We start from the raw sequence: 6,000 nt of genomic DNA on the forward strand, positions 1-6,000 counted from the left end.
TCAAATCTGTTGGCACAACAATAATGTAAAGCATTCTGTGTACATATATTTTCTGGTTTCTCTGGTCCTTCTGTAGAGCAACGGATATATATTATACATATACATGTAAATTACATATCTATGTATTTGTTGTATGTTTGTCATTATGTGCATATGTAAATAAACTGTTGATAAATACAGAGCCTGGGTCCCCCAGGAACATTGGTAAGCATTTTACAAACAAAGTACTAGAATGTTGATATGCCCGTGTCAGGATCTCAGCATCAGTTGTTCTCCCAATATGGATTGCATTCGGCTCCCTCAAACAAACAGAGGAACCTTTTCTATTAGTTTAGTCATGATTTAAGAAATTAAATACTCAGAGTAAGGGATTAAATATTCACATTTTGGTGGTTGCAAGAACTAGCTGATAACTCGCATCATACAAATTTGGTTCCCTCAAACACATCTGTGCTGGTATTTAGATAGGGTGAGGCAGCATGAAACAGAAATTAGCTCAGTGAAGGGATTATCAAGAAGTTCAAATGTTTCCTGTGGCTTCTGTAAATGCTCTTTCAACTGAGGTGACCTTCTTCTGGCACGTGTGTTGCAGTTGTATCACAGATGCCATTAAAGAGGGTGGGATAAAATCTGGACTCTTGCCTTTTTCTTTTTTCCATCTTTCTAAAAATACCATTCTATTAATAGCATAGTGTTTTCCCAGACTGCCTGTCTGTTGAGATGAAAAAGGGAACTCGTTAAGCTCCTTTGGTGATAAAATAGACAGTTCTGATAAATACAGCAAAACTGACCATTCTTTTGATCTAATCAGTAAAATTATTGCATGAGTTCTCAGGATGTCATGCCTCTGGCATGCTTCCACATCCTTTTTTCAGCTATTTGATCCCCTGATGCCAAATGCTGTTGGCTGTGTGGCATATTAGACACTGCAGCATGTGATTTCACCAGTGATTTTTTGCCATAGGCTCATCAGCTGAGCTTGAAGAGCTGAGGTTGCTTTGACCTGCTCTTAGCACAGCTGTATGTGCCTGTTTGTTTTGTTCTGTCTCAGTGGAGGGATGTGTCCAGCCCTGGACTTTTCCTGCTGCATTTTGGAAGGGAATTCCTCTGTTCAACATTTAAATGCTGCTTTAGACAGTGGCTTATTGCAACTACATTAGATCTGTCAAATGGAGGGGCTGAGGGGCATTAGTGCAAATGGATGAAGTATGCATGAAAAGAAACAAGAAGGAGAAAAATGATTAAACAAATCAAGAATAGAGAGAAAAGAACAACAGATAAAAGAAAAGTTCAAATGACAGTGGAAGAAAAGTTCCAAATTCAGGCTTTCATGAAAAAGGATTTGATGAATGAAAAAGATGAAGTAAGAGAGGAGGCTAGATGAGTGATAGATGAGAGAAATCAAAAGAGAAAGAACAGTTCTGGGGAATGCATGAAAATACAAGATGGTCACTTGTGATAGTCCCATGCTTTTTCTCACTAAAAAGGAATGGCAGAAGAGATGGCTGCAAACGTCAACAATAGAGACCCATAAGATTCATATCTAACATAATGGTAACTGATATTCTGAACATCCAAGTTAAAATCTACTTTTTGCAGTCCTGGGGCAGGAACTGCCTTGCAGTTCTTTCACCCTCTGAACTGTATGCCCTTGTCTGTAGATCACAGTCAGTGCCACATCCCATCATGGCTCTGGAATAGGCTGGAATGAAGTGGTATCTGCATGGGAAGAGGTGCAGCCCTGTAATGTGGTGTTGCACCCAAGGTAAGATTCTCCACCTCTCAGTTGGGTCTTTCACCTCTGAGGGGCACCGAAGCACAGACACAGTGTTTGACATCCTTGTGTGTTAGTGTGAAGTGTAATTCCAGATTTTGCTGTTGAAGCTGTTTTACTTCCCAGAAACACTTTAGTGCTCACAAAGGTACAGAGCATCTGATAACACCTATTTAGAAGTTGTTACATACTGGTAACAATCACAAATACAATAGTTCTTCCAGTATAAAATAAAAGCATGCTTATCCAAATCAGTTTACTGGAATGGAAGCTTCAAAAAAATGTAAAAATATCCACTTCTTGAAACCATTTGAGCATCTTTTAATTTACATGACAAGGGTTTTAAAAATTCAACATTTTCATAATAAAATGACATTTTATTTTAAATTAAAGTGACATATGTTTTCTAAATGTCTGACAATAAAACTTGATGTCTTGGCTACCCATACTTGTTCCTCTGAGAAAATAAAGTCTCAAATACCCTAAATTCCACACTCCAGAGCAATTTAGATCTCCTTAGAGATCACAGTTTGAACTACAAATGCAATAAGGGCTGCATCCTGCTGTAACTGAAATCTTTCCTAAGTCTACTTCTGCTTTTCAATCTCTCTAATTTTTCATTAGATCAAGAGTCACACATTTTTGTTGGCAGTAAAGCAATTCCAATTTGAACTGCCTTCTGTCTTCAATAGGAATTTTCCCAAAGTACAGAAATAAAAATGTAAAACTTTGCTGTGTTTCATTACTTTCATTCTTTTGAACATTGCTGCTCTGAAAGCTCTGTGTGAAATTATTAGAAGACGGGTTTTGAAATGCTTGTGAAAGTAGATGCATATATGGGACTCAAAGGGCCTTATTTAAAAAAGAAATTTGCCAGTTACCCAGATCTCTGGTTGGTTATGCCCATTCAAGGATACAGAATCCATCATTCCTATGATTATTTTTACATCTGAACTTTTTTTTTTTTTTTTTTTATACTAGATAGACTTGAAACTTTCAGGGTCATTTGCCCAGCATGTAGTTGAATGTCCTGTGCTATAGATTCCAATTAGCAAGACCATGTTCAATGGTCCTACACCACCAATGCTGTCTAACTGCTTTCCACTTGGCTTTATATGTTTCTTCTTTGTTGCAGCTGCAACCAGGTCTATCTACCCTTTGATAGAAAAATTTCAATTACCCCAGGGAGAAGCTTTTAGCTTTATTAAGCATTGAAGTCTACACATTTGTTCTTCTGTTGAAGAGCAGTTCAAAAGGAGACTTTCTGAGGAAGTAATCTGATAAATTAGGATAAATCTTGTGGACTTTCACTGCTAATGTTTTTCCCTGTAGTCTGAGCCTAAGATTCTGCCAACTCAATGTACGGTTAAGCATTTCTTTAAGACTTTTAGCCCCTGACAGATGTTTCTTATACTTCACAAGTAAATGGCTCTTCAGTGTTTTTTGAGACTGCTGTGCTCTCAGCATAGAATTGATGGCACAGAAGTCTGGAGAGCTGTGTTCCAGCCTTGATAGACAGTGACAGAAAACTGTTCCCATCTGGTGGCTTTGTGCTGGCCTCTGAGTAAAGGAGTGGTTTCCTTTCTGAGATGATGGGTGTCAACTGGCAGCTCCTGGTTGCCAGGAGTGACCTGGGTTATCTCGGGGGGAGCGAGCTCTGCACACACCAGGGCTCTGTCTGCCCTCACTTTGTTGCCTCCCAGGGGACTGGGGTAGCCAAGTGACGTGAAGGAAAGCTGGCAGTAACACTGCAGTAAGTCACATCTCTCTGGAGATGAAAAAAGGAGCTGCTCTTCCTAATGCTGTCGATCTTGTGGTTTGCCTCCTTGGTGGGCTCATTTACACAAGTAAATAAAGCTGTCATTTATGCTTCTTAATGTTTGAGAATTCCACAAAAGTTTCACGTCTCTGGTTTGAAATCAAATCTCTTATTATTGTCTCTATCTTGCAAATTAATTTATTATTGCATTTGAAGTCCTAAATGCCTCTTGAGGGAGCTGAACATACAGACTAACAATCTGCCCATAAAGAGCAAACATGAGTTACACATTTAAAGAAGATAATCTTTCAGTTGTATGGAAATCCTGTCACTCTTGCTTTTCTGTTTAAGCTTTATGTAATAAAGCCTTTCTCGCCGTTTTCAGAAAAGTTTTGGTTCTTGTTCACTCATCCCTGTTCTGTGAGGCAGAAAAAAATGACACTTTAAATCAAGACTGCATAAAGTGGCACGCAACTAAATGAAATTTATATCACTGAATTAGAAGACTAGAGTTCTTGGAAGAAAGAAATTTTTCTAAAAATCCTGAAGAGAGAATAGGGAGGAAACAAATAAATATTAAGAGAGTTCTCTAAACACACAATCCCACCTAAGTCTAAAGCTACAATGTGCTTTTTGGAGCACCATTAAGTTATAGCCACTATCAGATTCAAACACAGGTAGTAGAATTTACATAAGCAAATCTCATCTGGCTAAATACTAACCCATAAATATACATATTATAATCTCTTAATAATACACAAAATTATATTGTCATATTACATCAAAATATTACAAGTGGTGATTTTGGGTGAATTATCACTCCTCAAATCTGTGCATCCATTACAAGGCCAATATGCCCTCTACATCTACATTCCAAGACACGCACATCCTCCCCTGTCCCTCAGGACTTCTTTGTCAGCAACTCAACCAACAACCAATACTCCCACTGAAACCAAAACAAAATTGAATATGAAAGAAGAGAAAATCCCCAAACTGTTTGCTCTCTCTTAGGAAAACACCATTTCACGATGCAATAAAGATATTAATACTGGGGCAAAATAATTAAGATTAATGAAATTAATTCTATATCAAAGTCTACAGAAGGACTCTTGTTGACATCAAAGCTTTGTCTTCTCTTTGATAATGAGATTACACTTCATACTTGATTTTCTCCATATTCTTCTGTATAGAGTAGATGTATTGCCACTGTCTGTTAATGATTCTGCACAAAATTCAGTCTGTTTAAAAGCAAAAGACATATTTTTTTGTGCCGCTGGGCTTGGAAAACCTGCAACCCAAGACCTGACACCATTAGCTTGGAGCTGAAACTGTAGTTAGAACTTGTGTTTCCAGTGCACCATCATGTGTATACATATTTTATGCATTTACTTCCAGTTAATCAAGACTTCTCTGTTTCAAATTTCAGCTTGTATCATCTACCCAGCTTCATTCAATTCATTTGTATATATGTATTGTATACATGACAAGACAAAAAAGTGGAAAAAAAATGGTCCCTCACTCACCTATTTGAGTCTGGAAAAATTAGCTGAAGTAAAATCCAATTCAAAGGCCGCAGATAAGACTGAATTTAAAGGGTTAACTTTTAATGAAAAAAACATATCCACCTATCCACTTATCAGAGTAGAAATATCGTAAACCAGAAAATTAATCATACTTTGGTACTCTCCATTTTCTGAAGGCTCTGTTGACATTGTGACATGTAACCTTTGAGAGAAGACTTGGTAAGCTGCAAGGGAGTACTGTCCTTTTGAAGCTGTGCTGGGTTCAGATGCCAAGTCACTCTTCCAAAGTTCAAGGTATTTGCTGCTGAATCAGTCATTGGTATTACTGATTTTTGCAGCATTAAGAGAGAAAAAGTACTGGAGGGAAGTCTTGCATGTGCCAGACAGACACATGGTTATATTAAGACTTATGTTGAATTGTTAATTTTTAGTTAACAGCAAAACCAAACTAAGAATCTGCGTGTTCAGCTGAGAGTGTTATTGGTGCAGCTTGTTCAAAGATAACAGTTGATTTCAGTATGAAATGCTGAGAGATTTTTTCTTCTCCTAGGTTTGAGCTCTTCAGTTAAAAGCATGAAATTTTTGATGCTTACATGGACTGAAGAAGATCATCATCTCAGCCAGGTTAAATCTGACCTGTAGTTGGAGAAGGCCAGCTTCATTCTCCATATGTGAAAACACTCAGTCCACTGCTGTCTAGCACAGCTGTTTCAGCACAGTGCTTTCACCTAAATGGTACTTTATCTTCCTGATATAATTTTATCTGAGTTATTTTTATTTCATGGACTTCTAATGAAAGATCTTGCCATGATCATTTATACTAAGGATGAGTTTATATTACCTGAAGAAAAGTGCTCCTTGCTACCACATGCTATTAAGCAAAGATCTCTTTTTTATTCAAATATTAGCTGGAGAATTTCTCCGCTCTTAGTGATATTTCCAAG

The sequence above is a fragment of the Taeniopygia guttata genome, chromosome 9 (assembly GCF_048771995.1).
Source record: "Taeniopygia guttata chromosome 9, bTaeGut7.mat, whole genome shotgun sequence".
Lineage (NCBI taxonomy): Eukaryota > Metazoa > Chordata > Aves > Passeriformes > Estrildidae > Taeniopygia > Taeniopygia guttata.